Source organism: Perissodus microlepis, chromosome 4, assembly GCF_051167445.1.
Source record: "Perissodus microlepis isolate ML-2025 ecotype Zambia chromosome 4, ASM5116744v1, whole genome shotgun sequence".
Taxonomy (NCBI): Eukaryota; Metazoa; Chordata; class Actinopteri; order Cichliformes; family Cichlidae; genus Perissodus; species Perissodus microlepis.
Window position 1 is genome coordinate 3395434 of NC_140464.1, and position 24517 is coordinate 3419950.

The window sequence follows — 24517 nt, forward strand, 5'->3', positions numbered from 1 at the left end:
TACATATCTGAACACACACACTATCAAACCAACGAGACGGTGCATCAACACTCTCCTGTTCTCTTTATATCAATCTGAAGTCTGCTGATGACTCTTGACGCACCCACTGGGGTAACGGCACCGAAATGACTTCTTCCACTGATTGCATCCAAGACACAGTTTCACATAAACATGCTCGATAGTCAAGTGTGGATTATTTTATTTCTAAAAAGAGATACAAATAAAAACCAATGACGAAACCTACAACAGACGCTTTGATTACGCTGATGTACCGTTTCTTGAAGAAAATACTTTTTTATTTAATGTTACAAGCAGAAACGGACAAGATCCCTAAAATTATCTGTTCATTATCCGTTCAAATACAGTTTATATACAGTGCTGTGCAAAAGTTTTAGGCAGGTGTGGAAAAATGCTGTAAATGCTGTTGTTTATTGGCACCAAATGTTTTCTGCAGCAGGACAACGACCCCGACCGTACAGCCAAAGTCATTAAGAACTGTCTTCAGCATACAGAAGAATAAGAAGTACTGGAAGTGATGGTACGGCCCCCACAGAGCCCTGATCTCAACATCATCGAGTGTGTCAGGATTACATGACATCCACAGAAGATCCGTGGTTAGTTCTCCAAGATGTCTGGAACAAGCTACCAGCCGAGTTCCTTAAAAAACTGTGTGCAAGTGTACCTAGAAGAAGGCAAAGGGTGGTCACAGCAAATATTTCTCTTTTGTTCATTCGCTGCATTTTGTTGATTGATGAAAATAAAAGATGAACACTCCCATATCTGAAAGCATTCTTTGTTTACAGCATTTTCTCACCTGCCTAAAACTGTTGCACACTTCTGTATGTTTAGTTGCCTAAACAATCACCCCTGTAGTGCTTCATTTGTACGGTGGACTTCACGCACCATTCGTTGTCTCAGTGTTTAGCTGCTACACCAGACACGACACCATGAACTAAGTTACAGAATGCCTACTGAAACAGTTAAACTTGTTTTCTTGACAGATTTTGCACTTCTAATGAACTAACGCTTGCGGCTCAAGGAGAAATTTAAGCACCGCACAGCATCGAATTAATTAAACGAAACCCCGGTCTTTTAATTACCTTAAACAGATAGCTTTGTTGCCTAAACCTAATTCCATTTTCCAGTGTCAAAGTCCTGCACTTTGGCCCCATATCTAAGAAAAAAAATTTGAAATACATCTTAAGGGGCTGGAACCAAAAGAGGTGCAGAGCATGCATGTTACATTACTGGTAAATAACCTCTTTGCATAAGATACCAAAAAACTGCACTTCACTGTTGAACTAAATTATATCCAAATCCGTTTTAATGGGGTAGGAACCCCCCGCAGTCGGCATGTCTAGACACCGTCAGGATTACAAGGGTAACAAACACGCTCGGTGTTGGAATTTATGTTTTGGTAACAGCAATCCAAAAACAGCATTCCACTTTCAGCCGGACCATGAAGGGAAAAACATTGATGCTAATAATTGCAGCCCATTAGATGTTCTTATAGTGTGTAGTTTGAAAGGAAGCCAACACACCACCAGCTCCTTTTAACAAGCCTTTTTGATAAGGTAGAAGCATCTGTGTTTACGCAGTGTGAGAAATATTATGAATAATTGGGGTTGTTGACGGGCTGAATTCCTCCAGCATTAATCGAACCTCTGAAATCTCTGATATTAGCTTCACATGAATCATTGTTAATTCCCATGAATCCATTACTGTTCCATGTGCAACTAAAAATAGAGTCCTGATAAATCAATGGGGACACTCGAGAGTGAGGACGGGGGGTTGGTGCTGCTTACTTCTGAAGCTTCTCTTTTCAGTACAGCATAATGCCCTTGGCTCTCATCAATGATTATTCTCCATAATTCCCTCATAGATTTCTGTGTTACAACCAACGGTCGCGGCAGTGGGGGGAGGCAACAGACCTTGAACGGAACGTTTTTAGCCCAATCCCTCCCTAAATGCATTCCCCACATTTCGGCTTCGTCAAGGCCATTTGATAGTGCACAAAACATTTTTTTTCCTCCTTTTTTTACAAGCTCTATCCTTGACTTGAATATTTCTGTAATGACAGCAACCCATTTCTTGTTTATGCCAACAATGACAAGAGGTTTTCGCCAATTTTCCTCCATCTATCTTGAGAGGAAGCCTAATCCATTTGAAATAACGTGGCGATCTTCTGCACTGATTGCATTTGTCACAGCTCAGCAAGTGCGCTACCTTGTGTGGAGAGTGTGCCCCCCGGACCTGCCCTCTTCTCTTCTGCACTGAAAGCCAACGCAGGCAATGGGCATCGCATGGCCTCACTCATGCACCGGGCGCAAGGGCAGACAGGTTCATCTGCACACAATCACAACGGACGGCCGCATCCCATTCCAATTGCATTTCCGCTCACGGGGGAAAGATCCCGTGGTGCATATTACTGTGGCTGAGACAAATTTAGCTGAAATGGAAAGGGAGATGGAAAAAACTCACCTCTTACACTAATCTGGGCAAACGACACAGCGCGGGCTTCCTACAACAACACCACCGACACCGCGGAAAAATGGCTTTTAGATGGCAGAGCTGGCCCGTCTCTGACAGAAGACAGTGAATTAATTAAGATAATAAATTGCACGTGTCATATTTGTCATCTTTTCAATCTTCACCTAATGAGGAAAAACGCGCGCACAAGAGTGTTCCTCAGTAAAAAGTTGTCTCGGATAAATGCGGACACCTTAAAAGGGAAATGCTCAACATTAGAAACTGAGCGATACTCAATGCTGACTGATATTTAATATATGTCATGTATACATTCATGCGTTCCGCTCCTGTGTGGGCACAAACAGACAGACATGAATGCAAATGAGGCTGAGAAGAAGGAATGAGAGCACGAGACGGAGCGGGACACTCAGAAGTCTGCATATCTGATAGCAAAGCGGCCTGATTAGAATTTTGTCATGCCACAATTTACAAATTAAAATGAATTAGATCTTCCATGCCCTGACCTCCATTAAAAACACTTCATTGTTGATGAGCCATGATAGCATCTGCTATTGATTGGATAAGCATCAGTATGGCCAATCCCGTCCCTTCGCGAGGAGGTCATCCAAAGCAATTTAGGCATATTGAGAGATTGATCAGGGCTCCGGAGCTGCCACTTGGGCCCACTCAAAGCATAAAAAGTCTAAGGTGTAGCGCAGCCACTCCCTGCTACTCTGCGCACGGAGAGTCTCAAATCTAAATGCTAATGGTTTCTTTTAGAGCCTGGCTGCCCTTTAACCACTACAGTCAGACGTGAAGGATGGCTCTCAGTGTTTCGACAGCTCAGTCTTGTTTTGACCCCTCCCCAGCCTCCTCCCTCCCCCCAAACACTTCCAACAGCAAGAAGCCATTCTCTGGAATCAGCACTGAAAAGGAGGAAAATAACTGTGCAACAGTAATACAACAGGCTCTGTTTGGAGCATTACAGCCTACCTGGTAGCAGCCTGATTCTGCCTCAGACATAGTGGACCGTGGCAGAAAATGACCCTTAACACAGCTACTGTTGTGAAACATATTTTTGTGCGTGTGTGATTAAAAAAATATTCAGACTACCTTTTGGCATTTTGTGTTAATATTAAACTGAACTGCTAAAAAATGCTGAAAATACAAATGTCATACATAACTTTATTTAGAAAAAAGGCTGAAAAGAACAGAGCCATTAATTATTAACCACACACTGTGGGAAATTTCAACTTTACACTGATTATTTTCTTTGTCTCCAGAACGCCGAGTCTTCTGATTACATAGGATGAAGGTTAAGATTAGAGCTGGGGTCATCGCCGACGATGACCTTTTTTGCACCACGACCAGTTTGTCCAACAATATTTCACGGACTGGCCTTTAAGGTGTTGCAGATAAATACAAAAATATAAAACCAGTACCAAAAAAAAGAAGATTTATTCATAACACACGGGAAAAGACCCAAGGAAACAGAGTTAAAAATGATAAAAACGATTTAAAAAATAACACTAAAAACTGATAAAAACCCTGAAAACCATCAATTTCACACCCGAGGCTCAACTCACGGCCCGGTACCAAACGACTCACGGACCTGTGGCCCGGGGGCCGCTGACTTAGACCTCGGGTGGTCAAGAGAAGTGAACGTCACCTAATCTGAAAATCACGTGCTGTTTGTTGCATTCATTAGCTTTTTTTCCTCTTCATTTTAACCCAGACATGCTAACCGTAATTTTACAACCATAAGAAACTCCAAATGACACTGACAACTTCATATTTACTGAAATCCAGTAGGAGTGGTTTCGTAAATTGCATTTCAGGGCAATCACATCCCCGGCAGCTGGAAAAGTTGCATCGACAGCCGATGAATGTTCATTGCATGTCGCAGGAAATTCAGAGCAATGAAAACGAAATGCACAAACGTCGGCAACTGCAGAGATCGGTTTGCATTTACGATCTCGCTTTCTCTTTTAACCTCTATTAGAACTGGTCCTCCTAACTATGCAGTAACCAATGGAATTGCATTAAAGCTTAGTGTGCTGGAGTATCATGCTGTACATATGTCTGCTGTGGCTGAATTCACAACAATGTGGGATTCACCATGGTAACAGAAATCAGAAGGCAAAGGTCATGCAAAGCGTTGGTAGTGGTGTCGCTTGGCAAGGGCGGGGCGGGGGCGGAAAAACCTCCACATGGGCCTTTTTCCATATACTGAGCACGCTCATCATCTCCTGTCCTCCAGCAGTTCCCTGCAAGGTTAGTAAGAGTCAATAAGCCTTCCGCAAAGGTTAAGGAGACCTATAAGAAAGATATCAGGCAAACCGTGACCTCTCTGGATCCAGAAGAAGCACAAATAAAGTGGCATAACTGCCTTCGTTCATTTTCCATTCAAAAGTGAATCAAAGAAACGCGCTTCGTTTTGTTTTTTTGGTACAATTGCTTCATGAATTCACTATGAGCCATCTATACACTGAGAGCACTTTATGAATACAAAACCTGAAAAATGGGTCATCATCTGGCACTTTTTCTTCCAAGAACAATTTTTATTTGTAGATCCACATTTGAGGAACTCTAGATTTCTTTTCAGATTGTACAATTTCCCTTATCATCATCTCTGTTTTATTGGTTACTCTATCAGGTACAGGAAGACAGTTCTGTCTTCAGAACTCCCACTGATTCATTTTTAATTTACTAAGAGTGGAAGAGCAGTAGCAGCGTACCTTAAATTCGCAGTGTTTTATGTATGGCAATCACAATAATGGTGAACGATGAGGAGATGGGAACAATAAATAGTTTGTCTGCTATAGAAACCACTCCCGCGGGGTACTTAAAGCAGCAGCAGGCAGAAAGTGGGAAAGAGAAAAAAGGCAAATGTCTGTGTTATAAGCTGCTCTCTCTATATATGCACACAATTCATATATTCTAAAAAGCCACGGTCCTCTATTAAACCACTGCATCTTTATACTGTTGTATGCAACTCATCTAATCTCTAATCTGGAGAAAACTGGGACAAGAAAAACTAAGATCACAGACCCAAGAGGAGGACCACCTGAATTCTGATATTTTGGAAGGTTAAAATGTAAGTAAAACATTATTTCAATGCTATGTTTGCGTGTATGGTACAAGTACCTCTGGTTTTGCTTTCAATGCTGAGAATAAGACAAGAACTGAATCAGGTTTGAGGCTGAACTTGCAAAATGACTTCTGGACTAGAAAGATGTGCTCAAATAATGATATTCGACTGTGAGTTAGCCGTCAGCATGAAGGTTTTTGAGTCGAATCCACTGGCTGGCTGTATGAACCCTTCATGGGTTCTCTCCAGGTACATTTCCTCCCTAACAAGCCTAACAGACATTAGGGGTGGGGAAAAAAATCGATACTGTGTAGTATCGTGATATTTTGTTTGCTAATAATGTATCGATACAGGGACAGCAGAAATTGATATTTTGTTACAAAAAAAGTTTTTGTGGACTGGAACATGCTCTGACTTCAGAGCATGTTGATCCTTTTTCTGAGCAAGAATCCTGACATTCCTTCACTGTCCAAATGTGTTTAACTTTTTTTTTGGCAGCAATAAACATGACAGTTTACTTATTTTAATTTAAGACATGTTTTATTTTAATTAAGTTTAAAACTTTTTTATTTAATGTAAAATTATATTTTGTTTTGATTTACTTTCAAATTCTTCAGTTGCTGAAGGGGCTGCATCGTTTTCACAAATTGCATAGTTCAGAATAGCTATAATTGTACCAGATGGTTGCATTCAGTTAAGTTGGACTAGACTGTAATACAAACCGTTCAGTTTGTCAACAATAAAACTGACTGAAATGAGAGAAAGACTGAGTGCGAGACTTTGATATTAGATAAAATGAATGTTGATAAAGTTTACCTTTATGTACAGAATCTGAATATCGCAAAATATTTTTAAAAAATTGCAATAATATCGTATCGTGCATTAAGTATTGTGATAATATCGTATCGTGGGATGTATGGTGATTCCCACCTCTAATAGACATGCATGATAGGTTAATTAACTGTGGGTGTAAATGTAAAGTAAAAGTTGTTCCTTTTGAAACATGTTGGTTTCAGTACTAAGGCACTTTCACGTTAAAAGCTACATTCTCGTTTCTGGTTTGTGTTGCACTTGTTTCACAGAACGAGTGAAACCTGGAGTGAACCCGGACACACACAGAAAGGCCCCGGACAAATGATCGATTCAAACCCAAGTCATTCTTGGTGTGCGGCAAGAATGCTAACCACCATGTGACCATGCTGCCCAGTAAATATTTCCACGGTTAAGAAAAAAAAAAAAGACAACAGATGTTGTCAAGCAACCCTTGAAAAAGGAGATCATCATTGCAAAGATCTGCAATCAAGAGATGCCTTCATGAATGGAGATGCAGAGGTTTATAACTTCCTGCTGTTGTTTACACCAGAAACATCAAAAAGAGTCACAGCGCACAATCATAGCAAAGACATTTGACAGATGAAATAAAGATGATCTTGAATCAGAATAATGGGAGGTAAAAAGCACGGAGGAGGGAAACGGCTCACAATCTGAAGCATGTCACATTATCTGTCCAACATGGTGGAGGTAGTGTTATGGCATGGACACGTATGGACATGTACGGCTGCCAGTGGCACCAGGTCACTAGTTTTTACTGATCATGTGACAGCGGGCAGAACCCTTTCAGCCAGGATGTTTTTCGGCCTGCAAAAGGAAAGCAACCCAAAGCAAAAGGCAAAAGCAAATCAAGAGTTTCAAAGCAAATAAATGGAATATTTTACAATGACAAAGTCAGTCACTTGATTTCAAACCAATACAGCATGCTTTACAGTTATTAATACAAAACTGAATGCAGAAAGACCCACAAACAAGCAGCAACTGAAGGTGATGTCAGAGCAACTCAAGGAAGGAAACTGCAATCAGTCAGTCAGACACTATGAAGGACTTTCATCAAAGTATTAAAAACAACCCATATATGTAAAATCATGTTAGTCTGTCCAGTTAATTTTGAGCCTGGGGACAGTGCACAAGAATAATTCCTAAACAGTAAACACAACATTTCTGTAAAGGTCCTGAATTAAAGCTGAAAGTCTTCACTTTGATTGTCTGATTTAAAATCCACCGTGGTTTCGGACAGAGACAAAAACGTCCAGCGTATTATGGACCTAAGTGTACATGTGTATGTTTGGTCAGACACCAGCTCCGACTGGCTCGTGTTTTCCTTTCAGTTACGGGAACTGTGGCTTCATTATTGCCTCTCTGTCCTACGGGCTGCTGTTTCCTCAAGTGAGCATAAGAGGCTTAAGGGTAGAGGCGCATTTTCAGTTAGGGAATAAAAGTTCTGTCTATTAAATCTGATTAGCACACTAGTGGTGCCCAACTGTGTTGGATCGTGGCTCATCTTGGCTGATCAATGCCTTCACTTGAACAACCATCGGGTACAAAAAGGTTTGTACACAGCTCACGTTGTGCCCAGTTTCTTTGAAAGTGAAAATGTCAATATATCGAAAATATAACGTGCAAAACTGGCTTCAGGAACTTCAGATGTCAGCTGTGCGAAGCAAAGCTTCTCTCAGTAACAACCTCTTACAGGTTTCTCACAGATTACACGTGTACTTCAGCTGCTGGGACGCTGGATGTAATCCAGGGAAACTTCTTGAGTAGAAAAGCCTTTTGGTCTTCGTATCTCTGTGATGGAATTATGTGTACCAAAATTAGAGTGCAAATTTGAATCAAACCTCTAAGCGAGATCTGTGGGTTCTTGGCAGTGAAGGGGGAACACAACAGGATTCTCGCACATATGCCACGCACATCCGTGAGAAGCTCAGCAGGCTGCCAACACCAAAGTGTTCATCACTCTCTTCCCACTCCTTTTCATAACACAGAGCAGAAAAAACCCCACAGTACCGGAATGAGCCCGACCAATCGGTATCGAGCATCAAAAAGTAAATGTTCAAGGAGAATGAAATGCCCCCATTGATTGGCCGCAGCGCCGGTTCCAATCGATACCTGAGAGATAAGCAGCCGCCAGCCGCTGACATTGGTGATGTATAACTCCCGTGGCTGAACGGCAACTGATGACTTTTTGCCGTCTTGGTCAACGCTCACCGGAGCAGCTCAGGCCGGGAGGCCAAAGGCAGACCCGGAGCAGCCGGCCGCCATCTAGATCGAGCTCCCGTTGGTCAAAATGGCCCCGAGCCATCAGCCGTGAAACCGAACTAGACTTAATCCATGCTAGTCAACCCCTACAATACGACCCCTTCTCTTTTGATTTGGCGAAATCCCACTAGTAAATCAGCTGGGGTTCAATCTTTGGAAGGTAAGAGTAAAGCGTAACACAGCAACAAGGATAAATTACCTGCAAAGGAACCAGTGTTATCGCTCTTTTTGTTTTTCAAAAGACAATAATGAAATAAATAAATGAAAAAATGGTTTGGAGAAAATGAAATGATGGCGTGGCGGTGTTTTGTGAAATTGTGCTGTCAAACGTTTCTCCTTTCTAATTTCCTGGAGCGCAGATGATGGAGCATGTGTGCTGACAGCTGAATCAGATAAAAAAAAAATGGGGAGAAAGACTTCTCTTTTTCCACCTCACGAGCGTTTCTATGTCACATTTATAAATATAATAACAATTAGTCTGGGGCAAATGACAATTGACAGATACCGCGGACTTGTGTGCGCTGTAATTTTTTCCCAATGTGGCCATTTGTTTAAGTGTCAGACTGACAGGCGCATTGGAAATATGAAATACGGAGACTGACGCAGCAAAGGGAGAAACCGTATCTATTCTGTTTATTTACCAGCACGGTGTTATTTAAATGGGGCTCATTTATATTTTATGAAAGCAGGTGGAAGCTCTCAGAGGTATTAAAATTAGAATTACGGTATAAGCCCAAAATGTGCTCGCTCATTCATGATACAGTAACTTTTAATACGGCCGCCGCCGCCGCCTTTACAAACGTACAAAGGTCTTGGAGCAGCCGGTCCTGCGTGCATGCGCGTGCACATTTGATGGGACCGTCCCAGCACAACTGTCACTTCGCTCCCCTGTTACAGGTGCTCCACACAGGGGAGCTGGCAGCTCTGACGGACGCCTCCTCCTAGGGATTTATGGGAAATGACAGCTCCCGCTAAATAAAACTGAAGCGGTCGGGGAAGGGAAGACAACGGAAGTTCCAAACCATGAGTGCACAGGGCTGACACTAGCTGAAATTTATTTCCTCCGCTCTGCCTGGCAGTTTGGTTGGAAATGTGCTATTCATACTTTTAGGCCCGCAGACAGAGCGAGAGCGAGCGAGCGAGAGGGGGCCCCACCCTTAATCTACTTCCTCTGTTTGGGGTAATGGTCTACGAGGTCTTTCTGCCGGGGAAAATCACATTTCTTACATGGCTGCCTCTTGATGAATTATTTCACATTTCACTTACTTACCTTTTCAAAAGTTAATCTACATCAATAATGTTAAAGGAAAATTTCACAGCTACAAATGAACTGCTCCCCTTATTTAAACTCAAAAGGTGTGGACCGTTTGGCTGCTTAAAAAGTCCATTTCAAACTTCATCATTTAACCATTTGCCAGCATATCTGAATGCACACGGGCCAGCCCGGCGTTCTGATTTTCTACATATTTAAATATGGACCATCTTTAATTGAGCAGAAACTGCTGTGGAGAACAGTGCTGAACTAATACTGAGGCTGAAATATCATTACGCTGATGGAAGCCGGGCTCTGTGGCTTTTATTGGCAGCTAGCGAGCTAAATGTGTGGTTCGATTCAGAGGCGGCCATAGCTGCAGAGGCACAGTAATCGACTTTGGGACAAAATGGTGTGGAAAATGACGTGTAGGCTTTTGCCTAAAGGCAAGCCGATGCAGGCAGAAATCTATCACTCAGGTGCACACCGGCATTGGCATTTTCACAAATGTGATTTAGTCGACGATACCGTAGAGCTGATGTACTGGACCAGTGCTTTCGGTGAAAGGATCGGCTGCTTGAGCTGCAGAAAATGTCCGCGCGTTTGATTCGGTTTGAACCCTGCCGTGTTCAGATAAAACAATGTTTTACATATGAATCCCTGCAGCGTATCGGAGCATATTTAGGTCAAACTACCCTGAACCTTGCGAGCATTAGACCGAATTTTAAATCTCTAACTTCATTCGAGTCATTTCTTTGCCAAGCCTGTTGAAAATCAGCCCTTTGTTTTTGAGATCAACACGAGATTCACTGCTGTTCCACACTACTGTGCTGTGAGTATTTTTGGCTCAGTGCTGCCAAAGTTTGGACACAGCCATTTATAATTCTCTCACAAGGCAAGCAGCTCGCTTCTTTTTTCCAAACACACTCCATGGGATACAGACCGTTCCACGCTGTCGTGTGGTTTGCTCGCAGAATCGCATTATTTCCAAGCAGCAGCAGCTTTAGCGAGCACCAAAGCCAAAAGGGCCTTGACCAGTAAACCGAGCGTTAATCGTCACAATAAGACACAATTAAACAACGATTATGTAAAAGACCTTTTTGCTTTGGGAGTGTCTCAACTATTACATCAGCGTCTAAACCTCAGATTCAGAGTGTCTCTCTCCCAGTAGCATGCCTGGAGGCGCAACAGTCACACCCACACATGCGCGCACACACATATACACTCGCCGAAGCACAGTGCAGATCAAGTGTGCCTGGAGAGCTCTATAGAGAAGCCAGTTTTACTCATTAGACTGCATGTGCACCGCTCTCCAAAAAAACCCTCACTCTAATCACTGTCACCAGACCTCGGCTGAAAAACAGATAATTAATGTTGGGCCCTGCCTCAATCGGCTTCCACGCTAAGCAGCTCTGTGTACATATGTGTGCGCATGTGTGTGGGTGTCTGCATGTTTGTCTATTTGGAGTCTGTCGATGTAGGAGGCCCCCCGGGGACCGCGGATGCTCAAGCCATCCACAACAACGATTTCTCTCAGGCTCGCATTAGCTCTCAGAAGAACAATTGCACACCAGATAATGCACGAATTTACAGAAGAAGAAAAACCCCTTCCACTGCGCAGCCAGAGCCGTTCGCCGCCCGTGTTTCACGGCGTCTCCGTCTTCGACGATTCTTCGACGTCTCGCCCTTTTTTTGCCCTTTTAGCTCCCCTTCGCCCATTTATTACATGGAATGGACTTCTTAATTGTATGCTTTGCAGAGCAGATTTATTTATGTTCTTTTTCCCTTCCTAAAGGCAATTATTAATATCATAAATATTTGATGATACTTTGCGTGACCCTGCAGAGAATGACAGAGAGAGGTACTGAAGGTTAATGCTGGGGGTGCAGACTGATTAAATGGCGACCGAATGGCAAAAGCCCATGCAGAGCTGCTATAAACTTTCTAATGAAATGGACTAAATAAACACTGTTTGCAGCACAATTTAGCTACGGGACTTTAATAAGGTAATTTACAAAAACACATTTTTTTCCTCTCTTGCCCCCAGTGATATCTACACATAAAAATACTTTTGGTTTTACTCGCTCGGGTTTTGAGATATCCGTCTTTGAAATTGCTGCCTCAAACCAGAAACGGTGAAGGGGAATCGAATTTCAGGTGTTGTGCTCGCAGCATTCAAAAATCACATTTAACAAAAACCCAAAACTCAACAGCAATAAGTCTCTCTGGAAGAACCAAGTTTGGATAATCAAGAGACCTCTGATAGTCTTTAGGTTCACCAACTAATTTGTGCATTCACAGAAAATTAATTAGAATCTCTTTTACCTAAGTAAGGCGGCAAACATCCACCTGTTTCGTATTTAAATGTACATGTGTTTTTTGAAACTTGGGTATAATTACTAGCCTCTACTAGGTCAAAGAAGACTTTTAAAAAATAAAAAGTCACTCCTAAAACGAATGTACATATTTTTATCTCTGAACCAGGGTTAGGTTTAGTGATGCACGCAAACCGTTTTAGCACCAGTTATATTGGTTGATGGTTCCTGGCTCTACCTAGAGTGAATGTCAAAACGTCATTGGGCGAGATACTGAATCCCGAGTTGCGTGACTGGGTGAATGAGGCTTACTGTAAGAAAGTGCTATAAAAGTATAGTCCATTTATCTTAAATATAATAGAACTAAAGCGAACTACACGACCAAAACTACTTAAATAATCAGCAATGATGGATCTTTTTAAAAATTATGACCTGGTTATTCAAAAGATTGCTTACTCAACCCTTTCTGTGGATGGTTTGATGTAGGAACTTCTGCCAACCGAAAGCAGCTAGCTAAGGTTACAGCTGAGCTCAGGAGGGAGCCATTCATGTTTGCATCCTGTCACGAGCAAGACTTACAGCTAGAGGCACGCTTGCTCTAGGATGTGATTAGTTCATGCAGGTAACTCAGAAAGGTAACATTTTTTTTCTTCTTGAGTTACCAGAGCAGGATTTGTGGACAGCTTTGAAGCCAGTCTAGCCTGTAAGCAGTGTTGGGAAGGTTACTTTTAAAATGTATTCCAGTACAGATTACAGAATACATGCCCCAAAATGTATTCTGTAACGTATTCCGTTACGTTACTCAATGACAGTAACGTATTCTGAATACTTTGGATTGCTTAATATATTATCATGCTTTTTACAACTACGTGAATATACTATTGCTGTGTGATTTATTACTATTACTGAAGGTCCGCGGCTCCGAACCGTAGTAAAGGGACCTTTGACTAATACCGCGGGTCCGTGTGGGCTCGTAGCCGAAAAATAGCTTTACTTTGTTGTGTGGGTCAACTTTTCTTGCAAGAGACAGAGAGAGGCGTTGAAAGGCTGCTCCAACGGAACTTATTGTTTTCGGAGGAAAACCCGAACACAGTGTACAGTCGAGTCTTAATAGCTTACTTACAACTGGGCTCGTCAGGCACTCTTCTTGGCTGCAGTGGGTATTATTATATTTACATGCTTCCAGCTTCCGTTTCTGCTCGATGACTGCTCATACTTTTCCGCTATCCTTTTTCTCCCTCCTCTTGCTCACAGACACATAACGTGTATGGCAGTCCATTCTCCCAGCAGCACGGACTACACTGCCCATGAGGCTACATTCTTTAGAGCTATGCTTGTAGCATTCTGCCTGTTAGCTTAGCACAACAACAACAACAACAACAACAACAAAAAGGCGCTCTCTCACCCAGGAAACACACAGTCGCAGAGAGAGAGAGAGCGTCGCCCTGTAACCATGGCAACCATGGCAACCGTAACGCTGCCGCCTGGAACAACAGAACATCACAGCTGTCAAACAAAACCCAAACAGTCCTGACCCACCACAATATGAAACAGGAAAGTACCGCAGTGTAATCCATTTATTTCAACAAAGTAACTGTATTCTAAATACCACCTTTTTAAACGGTAACTGTAACGGAATACAGTTACTCATATTTTGTATTTTAAATACATAACGGCGGTACATGTATTCCGTTACTCCCCAACACTGCCTGTAAGCCTGACGTCATTAGCCGTTTCCAGGTCCAAACTCCGCTTCAGGTCCCAAAGTCAAACGAACACTGCGGCATCACTGAGAGTTACAAACTGTCTAAATTCTTTCATCTGTAATAAAATGATCAGCGTGGCTGCTCTACCAGGTGTAACAGTGAAGTTTAACATCCAGACATCCATGAAAACAGAATTTAGGAAGTTTAACGGAGTCTGAAGTTAGCAGGAAGTTAGCTCGCTAGCTTCCACCTAAACATGATATAGCATGTTCTGACTGAGAGATTTCTGAAAAATTCAAACGTACAGCTCTGCTATCACGTCCAACATAAATGAAGACAGAAAAATAAACTGCAGTGACATTTGTAGGGTTACTGAAGTTGGGCTAGCTGGTATATAATGATGTGCTACGTGGTGGCTAGCTAACAGCTATGTTAGCATAACATAAACAGAGAAGATGAACGCTAACTTTTTTCCACTCGATAAAAGTTAACGTGAGGGTTCCCGATGGTTAGGGACAAATGCAATCACATGGCAGGATGCTGTAAACAGACCAAACTTCAGTCAGGAGAACAACTGAGATAATCCATCCACAATACGAGGTTAGTCATTAATATACTGCTGCATGGGCTGGGCTGTAGTTACATCGTAAGGTTTTAAAAACTGAGCTTTAAAATGAACAGTGGTAATAAAAACAGAGGGAGACTGACAGTGATCACTGACTTATTTTGGGGGCTTGTTCAGATTAAATAGAACAAGATACAAAACATGTTAAAAACACAACAACCTTAATAAACACAGAGTAGTTTGGACCGGAAAGTAGGGTTTATATGTCATTACTTAAAAACCCCCAAAAGCTGGGCAACTCTCAATTTAGATGGATAAATAACACGATTGGCCAGAGGAAAAACACATAAATGATGTTACTCCATGCTTTTTCTATTATTTATTAATGTGACTAACTCCCAGAGGTTTGAAACCCATTTTCAGAGGTCCTCCTGTCGCCAAGAACCCCTTACAAAGAAGGTTTTCTAATATGCAGCCAGTTTAGCTGCCTCGGTCTGAACTTCTGTGAGGACTGGCTCAAGCATTTGTCTGTCATCACCAGCTCCTTCACTGCCTACAGTAAGCACAACCAAGCAACAGCAGGAAGGTTTGCTGCAGGAGCAAGAGCAGTGATACCAAGCTCGTTTCTATTGGAGTAGCATACACAATATGCTTGCTTTAACCTCCTGAGACCTGAGCTGTTGTTTGGGATGCATTTTTAATTCCTTATAGCTATTCTGGGCTATTTGAACAGGAAGAATTTACAGCCCAACACCATATTGTCACCATTGTGTAACAAAGTTTAAACACTTTACTGAGCATAAGTACAAGGTCAAGAAAAGCCAGAATGTAATGCCTCCACACGAGGACATCATTTTATATTTTGTTTTTTACATGAAGTATTTCGGGAACCACTTGGCTATAGTCCGTGGATTCCTGGAACTTCCTTTATGACACTCAGCTTCTTTAAGTTGGCTATTTAAGGTTCTACATGTAATTATTAAGCAGTGCAAACAAAATTCAACTTGCCTTTATTGATCTCGGCTGGAGGCAGATACTGTAAAATCCAGATAAAACAACTGTATACAGGAGGGGAAAATGCATTTTGATGCCCAAGCCGCTTTCATAGCTTAGAAACTGTTAAATGTTTTATTGCACGTATGCTCATGTTTCTTTAAAAACCTTGTGACTTCAGCGGCACTTTGCCCTGCCATTACAATCTTTCTCACAAAGGTTTTTAAAACCAAGCTATCCTTGCCAGGCTCACTCTTCAAATCAATTCTGCTTTTTTGGCTTTTCATGAAGAGATACAAAAAAGAAAATCTCTTCAATATTTGCCACACATGTCCTTCATCGCTGAATTGTGGTATTCAGGAGGTTCCGAATAGGCACTGTACTCCATTGTCTAAGGATGCCAGCGAAAGCCAACAACCGCACAACGCACCAATTACAGCGTCAACTCTCACGAGCAGCGCCGCATGCGTGTCGAGACTGGAAAACATACGATGGGCTTGCAATTGTAATCAGAACTGTTTAAATAGTAACAAGTGTGCAAATTAGTCGTTCTGTTGCTCATTATTCAAGACGTGCAATCACTAGTTCCCAACATCCCAAAGTCTGGGAGAGATTTGAAACAACCAAAACACACAAACATGCAAACAAATGAAATAACAGAAGCTCAAACCCTCGATTCAGTCGATATAATTTAATCAGCAAAATGTGTGATTAAAATATTTAATGAGCTCCAGCATATGACATTTATTGACTTACCAAATGTCTCTTTCTTTATACATTCAGACATGGCTGAACTCCTACACAAAATGATTTCAAGCTGACATATATAATTTGACCTTGTCAGAAGCTGATCTCCTTCCCCCCACATTTCCTCGTGCGTGCTTTGTAATTGAGCCTTCAGGGAGAGTGGAAACCCTATCGGCCCTCGCTTTGTACGGATCTGTATGGATGATCAGGACTGGTTACCAACTATCAAATCAATAAGTGCAGATACACACGCAGATAGTGATGAATATGGGTTGACGGCAATTTATCTCGCCTTCACGAGCGGTTTATTAACTGCGGAGATCACAGACTTACATTAACAGAACCTCTGGGGTAAATTCTTAGCAGTGAAAGATATATGTAATTAAATATGTTTCCTAGCATAAAAGGCTATTAACTTCCCTTCGATATATTTCTCCACAATGAAACATACAATATAGGAAAAGATACATTTAAATTGGTCAGTGACCAACTCAGAAGCAGACAGGCGTTCTGCATTTAAATTGCATAAATTTCCTATGAAAGCCACTGGCAAATCCAAAATGAAAGTTCCATTAATTCACAGAGTTTAAATTACTTTTTTGTGATGTAGCTTTTGTAGTCTTTCTTTGCTGCAAATATCATAGCTTTGATGATGGTTATAGGTGGTCGGTTTTATTTTTAGGCCATGAAATCAGGAATTAATCGGAGGCAAAACCGGAGGAGGAGAGGCCTGTCTTGTTTATCTTGATTTGTGTGTCTTTGTGCGTTAAGCCACACGGGTTCAGTAAATTCGCCAAGGCCAGACGGAGGCGGACATCAGTCTCAGGCTGATCGTTCACTTTTGCTGACACATCAGCGACCAGAGGCTCGTCGGGTCTCGAGAGCTGCCGATGTCTCGCTGCACGCTTATAACAATCGGAATCAATCCTACGTTCAGACTCAGTGACTTGGAAAATGCAGAAAAAACAGCACCTATAGCAGCTAAACCAGAAAAGCCCGAGAATTATAAAACAGCAGCAGAGTGAAGTCCAAACAACTAAAACGTGGGGTAATATAAATTCAATTTTAAGCATAAATGGGTGCTGTGGTGCATGTGATCCACGTTAAACCACATCATAAAAATGCAAATGCTTTCATTCTCACTCCAGGAGTTTACAGTCCAGCAACAAATCTAATATATTGTGGGATGTTTAACATATAGATCTTTTCATTTCCCACATTCGAAGCAAGCGAGGCACCGCACAATATCCTGGGCTTCACAAATGTAATATAACCCGGATTGCAATGGGCCAGTGTGATGCAGCTGTGGCATTAGGGCCAATGGGAGCTCTTTAAATGAGAGAGTGGCTGTAAACACCACGTCTACTTTCTCCTCTCGCCGGCATTACTAGCGAAGCTGATGACAAGTGCCGAGCAGCCCTCTAGTGCCTTTAATACAGCGAGAGCATTCTCCAGGGGAAATGCAATCTGTGTCCTCTGTACAGATCCACTGTCTGCACTTCCCCACATGTGAGCTGCTATCATATTATACTCCCCGCTCTCGAAATGGGAGAAGGAAATAGGAAATCGGCTCGGCCAGAGATGAACCAGGAACATAATCAAAAAATAGTGTGGCGCAAACGGCGCAGATCAGCCCGGCACGCAGACCTCCCCTGGCTGAGCGCTAAACAATAAGTAGCGGGGACTGCTCGGGATTCTTACGCCGCTGAGAAGAAAGTACGCCCCTTTTTTCACCCCTCGGGCATCTATTGGCTTATAGCAGCTTATATATTTAAGATGGGAGATGGGAACAGGGATACTTCCCTCATGTGGTGATCCCGCACGCTTTTATTGCCAATAAAAACAGCAGAAGTGCACAGATAAAAGAATCTGTGTGTGTGTGAAACATGATTTAGCTGACCTTGCTCATTACTGGGGTTCTTTTAGTTTTGCTTTCCCCCCCCCTCACATCTGAGCTGAACAAAAAGACATAAAAATGCAGGGTTGACTTTTTGGGAAAAGTATGCAAAATCTCAAAGTATGAATGACACTTTTGCTGGATTGTTTTTGTTTGAGCTGTGCAAAGACAGGACAAAGCCTAATCTAAACAGCCGACATCAAGAAACACACTGCACGCCTTACGAAAGGAAAAAAAGGAAAACACAATCTGCACTTTTTCTTTTTTCGCCTGCCTGCCTGAAAAAGACAAAGACACTTGAGCTGTGCATGGATGGCGAGTATGCTGTTGGATCAGTGTGTGGAGTAAAGTCTCAGTGTGGGTACGAAGTAAATGTGCCAAACACGTGTGTGTGTGTGCATTTGTGCGTGAGAGACAAAGTGTGTGTGACAGCGTTAAGCCTGAGTGAGAAGTGAAAGGACTGCTGTACTCACAGTTGTGCTCTTGTTTCCCTGTGGTCTGTCGGCGTGTCAGAGTTTCATCCTTTCAGCATCTCTCCCTGGGCTGGGCTTCCTCTTCCTCTTCTGACCAAAAGGTGTGAGGTGGTGGTGGAGGAGGAGGAGGAGGAGGGGATGCACGGATTGAGCACAGAGGAATGAGAGAGAGAGAGGAAGAAGACGAGGAGGAGGGAGTGCGAGTGAGCGAGTCAGAGAAAGAGAGAGAGCACGCTTTGGATGAAGGGAGGGCGAGAGGCAGCTTGCGATTGGCCTGTCAGTCCGGGAGAGGGTGCATGGGTCTCAGTGGTGTCAGGGCGGCGAGCTGCCTGCACCCCAGTCGCTCTGCCGACGTCTCAGATTTAAACACCTCGAGAGGCGGTTGTATGGTTCCTGCGGCACACAACACACAAGCTCGCTGGCTGGCTCACGACTCACACACTCTGCATCCACATCAGAGAGAGGGAGGGAAAGAGGAAGGAGGAGGGAGGGTTGATAGAGTGAGGCAGACAAATTCAGAGGGCCGATGACAGCTTCAAGCTGAAGCTTCTCCTTGGCTCCTCATCAATGACAGGTACTGAGGAACAAGAGACAGAGGGAGGCTCCCCCCTCCCATTCACACAGTTCTACACACGCACACACGTATTCATGTACACACACACAAATCACTCCTCCATATCCAACCACCGTCACCCTCCCTCCCCATCTCAATTACCATAGCCGCGACAGATGTATTGGGCTTGTCAGCTCTCAAGCATGGCTGTGGAGGAGATGTGGGCTAACTTATCTCATCTAATTTAACCAAGCTGTAATCAGACAGCACTATGGAGCTCATTTATGGTCCGACTGTTTTGGAGGTGGTGGGGTGGGAAAGCAGCAGTAGATGTGGGAAGCTCGGGGCATGGAGACAGACGCAGACAAACTGCAATTAGCTCAGCCTAGGTCAGAGAGCTGCATCCGTGAGGTTCAGACCGAAGTCGTTTGTACTGGGAACCGAACTTGGAAAATGAAAAGAAAAAAACATTGTTAAAGTCCAGAAAAAAAAAGCAGAAAAACAGAAAACAAAAAATTCCAAAAAAGCTGCAAACTAGTTACAGTGATTTAACTGTGACACATGATGCTGTCGATGTAATTTGGGTAATTTTAGCGAGCCAACACCCTGAAAGATTTCAAAAATGCCGTTCTGTCTGAACAAGAGGCACTGGTAAGGATATTAAGCCTGACGTTTCTGCAGTGGACGCCCAGCTCTGCAGCTTAATGTCAAGCGCCGGAATTTTTTTTTTTCTTCTCCTCATTAACCGTCGTGCCCGGTCAACAGCAGACCGACTCCAATCGGCTCCACACAGAGTCCCATGAATCCCATCTCCGTCCTCTTCACTCCACCAAATTCAATTAAAAAGAGAAATTGGCAATTAGATCACTGTTATGATCCTGTAACAATGATCTAATCTGTAATTCATTGGCTGGTGTTCCCCTGGGGTGGGGTGGGGGAGGTTGGGTTGATGTAGTGGCTCAGAGACTCCTTGGCATTCACCTCGGCTCGGGCGGCGCACGAGGCCGCGGGTGGAGCGGTGGGACCGCAGGCCTCGACGGTGCCACCGTCGGGGCCTCGGCTTGCCCGCGGCAAGAACACGACCTGTGACGTGCGCTCGTTTGTTTTGTTCTCGTATGCGTGCAGGTTGCAGGTGTAATGTATGCAAACACGTGTGGGGACTCGCACAGATTTACAGCTGATGTGCAAAAGGCAGAAATGTGCACAAACGTGGGCTCCTCACGGGAGGAGCCGTAATTGAATTAAGTCAATTCCATTTGGCTAATGAAGGGGAGGGGAGTAGCTTGCCCTTTCGGATGCTTCAGGCTAACAATCACATTGAGACACGTGGGGATGTGGCTGGAGCAGGGTGGGGTCACAACATGTAGACTGGAACCAGTGTCTTGTCGCCACCTTTGTAACTGGAGTCGTGCTACTGGAGCCCCACCGCATGTGGACTGTCTGGAGCCCTCAGCATCACTCCTCTGACCCAACTGGGCAGTCGTGTTTGTGTCGTCGTCATTTAAAAAGCCCTGTTTCCTGGCAACATTTAACACATTAAAGGCTGTTTTATCCTATCATCCATCTCGTGGCGCTTATATTTAGTCTAAAGATAAATGCAGTGTCCTTTATGACAGACACGCACACCTACACAGACACAGAGCCAGTGGCAACAGGAAAGCAAACTGACTATCATATATAGGAGTGTGTGGGCTTGCGGCACACACGCTAACGCGCACACACAGACGCACAAACACGCGCAGGAACAGTGTGATTGCTCTGCTTCGCTCGTTTAGCACTTCTAAGGCAGAGATCCCCAGAGGCCACCCATCACATCCAGTTACTGTGGCACACAGACACGACAGAGCCCCACCTGCCTGCTCTCACCTCAATCTGTAGGAGGCAGGAGGCTCTGGCACCATGTCGCTCCCTTTCTCACTTACTCACACACACACACACACACCAAAGATCAAAGATGTGGTCACAGAAGCACCCACACAGATACCTCGTATCAAAGATCAAGAGGACTTCCTGATCTACAGACTTTAACAGACTTGCCATCACACACGTTAGCTCGCTACAAAACCTCTCCTCATCTTAAATCACAAAGCTGCACGCCTAAAATGCATGTGGTAACCCGCTGCGGCATCGCCATACTTCACACGGGACGTGGGAAGAAGCCTAAGAATCGTCAGGTAGTCACCCCGCGAGAGCAGAGAGGACATTGTCATTTTCAACATAGCACCAATTTTAACAAATTTAATGTTATTACCCAGAATGAGAGGAATGTGTTGGCTGCAGAGCACCAGTGAGAATAACAGATGGAATAAATGGGAATTGCTACCTTTTTTCTTTTTTTTTACCGCTAAAGAAGAAGACTAATGAGACAGAGCTGCTTTCACTGTTGAGTCATGCTGATGGCATCAGGTGCTGAGATAAAGATGTAATAGCTTGCTCAGGGGTGCTTCCCTAACACGTGCAAAAACAGAAGTGGGAAGCAGATAGCTGGGGTGGGACTATGTTGTTCGGGGTGAAAGCGGGGATATGAGAGGGTATACGAGATGGAGGTCGGGCCGGTGATTAGTTAGTTCCCTGCTGGTTGAGCCTGACATGTCACAGGTTGACATGGGATGCAATTATAGAAGGGAAGTTTCCCAGCCCCTCAGGCATGTGCCAGCCATGCTGTCAACGCTGGCTGATGTGTCGGCTCTTGGCACCGCCAAGGGTGTCACAGGCTCTTATGTGTGCTCAAAACTGCTACACTCCCATGAAAATTGGCCTTAGCTTTCCCCCAATGCATTGGATGATGACTCTCTGTGTGTGTGTGTGTGTGCATATGGCTGTGCACACACGCTCAGCTACCTTTGTTTGAGTATTAGTTAAACCCTTCTCCACTCCCAGCCTTCTCTCAGTCTCGCTCTTTCTTATTTCCTCTGAAGCTACAAGGTAAAGCCACAACACTTGTGATTCTGCTGGCTTCTCATGCTGTTCCCACATCTTCTCTTTTCCCCCCGTATCAGTCTGCATATGACTCTGCCAGCAGTGCGAGTAAGCTCTATAAGACCCAAGGCAAATTACCTCAGCGGGACACTGCGCTTCTGTTCCCCTCGCTTCCTCTTCCTCTTCCTCATCGTCCTCTCTTTTCCCCCCTTCTCTGCATGTCACAAATCAAAGTGTGCACCTCAGCTCTGGCTGCACGTTGTGGGAGTGCAGCTTAAAATGAATTCAATGTCCTCCACTGGCAGATTCATGCCTATCCTACAGTGTGAGAAAAAAACTGCTCCACTATGTGGGAAAAAAGAGAACATGGTCTTTTACTAAAGGACACAGATGGCCATCTGAACTTTTGTCAAATCTTTTTTTTTAATCATAACATTTTTTTCCCTCAGAAAATTGATTTGTACAAAGACTTCCATACTACCATCTAGTGGCTTGAAAGCCACGCTAGAGGGCCATCAGGTGTGATTTTCCACTTCAGACAATTTTTTTAGGAGGCGAAATGGCCTGAAATTGGATCCTCCAGCAGCTTGCAGCTCCTATGAACTAGCCTTGGGCTACACAATACTTAGACGCAGCCCTTCTCTGCTCCCATTTCCAGAAAGATTCAAGTTCTAAAGATGCAGGCGTTAATCCCAAGAGAGGGGGTGGAGGAGCGGTTGTGGGTCCGACACTCGGCGACTTTCTCACCAACAAACACGTCCAGCAGTTGCATGCAAAGATAAGTGTACGGCATGTTTAGGGAAATGTAATTTAAAGCTTAAGAAGTGCCACGCAGCAGCCCGCTCTGAGTCACCGTGGTCTGCTGCCGTGCCCTCTTAGTGTTGTTAGCATCAACTGTAGGACGCGTCCCTGTGTCCTCTACCTGAGGCCCCGCTGTGATCTCACAGCAGGGGATCGTATGATGCTTCTTTGCCCCTCACAGTTCGTAGCCTAACACCCCAACCAAGAGGGCCTGATTAAATCCGAAGAACAAGGGCTAATTAAATAGGGCCGATCGGGGAGGAGTAAATTATTTAACACGGCCCACACGTACTGATGGCTCTTCTTCAGATCTCAAGTCAGAGTCTCCTTTTTGTTGCTTTTGTCTTCTCTCTGACTTTACATCGTCTTTTCTACTCCTTTACTGCATTTGCACTAATGCTGTTTCATGTCTTAAATTGCTTCATTCAGTAGCCGCAGAGCAGTCGTGAAGCAGTAACAGGAACAAATGCTCGGCCAGAGCTGGTGCAAGATTACATTGTGGGTTGATTAAAGACAAGGAGGGAGATACCAGCCCCATCCTTTCAAATCAACATAGAATGGGTGACAGAAATATCCCCGCGCGGCAAATTTAACAATGGACTGAGTTAAAATGTTAACTTTTGGGTCCTTATGCTTTATACACACACACACACACACACACATATACATACATATATATATATATATATATATATATACACACACACACACACACACACATACATACATACATATATATATATATATATATATATATATATATATATACACATATACATACACACACACACATATATATACATATATATATATATATATATACACACACACACACCACCTACCTACCTGAACCCATGCATTTTGAAATAAATAACCCTTTCTGCTTTATTATACCCTTTAGAAACCTGTAGACTGTTAAGAGAGCTTTTTGCTGTGCTGTGCAGTATGACCAAAAGTTCACAGGGAAACTCATGTATTCATTCACTCAGCAGGAGATGGCATTTTCCATTTTTTCTCTTCTGTGTTGTGGTCTTTTTCTGACAGCAGTGCTCTCTCTGGGCCAATTTCAGACTTTCTGATCACCCACTGCACCGTGCTCATCTTTCAATGGCTACAGGGTGCTAACTGCAAAGCCTAAAGCCCCACAGAAAATCACTGACCCGTGACAGTGTGGACTAGAGGAGAAAAAAAACCCTGATCCTTTGCCTTGTAAAAGAAAATTGAAATTATGCATTTACAATCTATTGTCACGAAACAATTAACCTTGAGAAAAAGCTGCAAATGACCACAGCAAGGGAGCATCTAAATGCAGCATTCAATATTTCCCGTCATTACGAGTGCTTGAACAAAGGAATCAAATGAATCAATTAGTTTACACAACACCAGGCCAACTGTTACTTCCAAAAAGGGAAACTTGTGCCAGATTGATTGTGCTAGACTGTGCAAACTTTGCAGAGAAAACAACATATGCATATTTGTCATATTTAACTCCATAGGTGTTCGCTCTGTTATTACCGCTCCCACTTCCAACTCCTCGCACGTGTGTTTTCCCCATGGACCTCGAACTTCAGCAGAGAGCGAACACCACTTTCTGTGCTGAACAGAGTCGAGTGTCCAGTTACGATCCACAGGGGCTGACCACT

General features: G+C 43.5%; 1 protein-coding gene across 4 annotated transcripts in view; it reads right to left on the reverse strand.

The window, feature by feature from the left end:
• LOC146388024 (RNA binding protein fox-1 homolog 3-like) overlaps positions 1-19048 on the reverse strand; it is a 428590-nt gene extending 409542 nt beyond the window's left edge. For 3 of the 4 annotated variants that reach the window (XM_084925106.1, XM_084925110.1, XM_084925105.1), the window contains exon 1: positions 18602-19045. The gene's annotated coding sequence lies outside the window, so the exon portion shown is untranslated. Of the gene's footprint in view, positions 1-18601 lie in introns of all 4 variants that reach the window. The other variant, XM_084925113.1, reaches the window with a different exon arrangement.
• Between the last annotated feature and the right edge of the window lie 5469 nt (positions 19049-24517).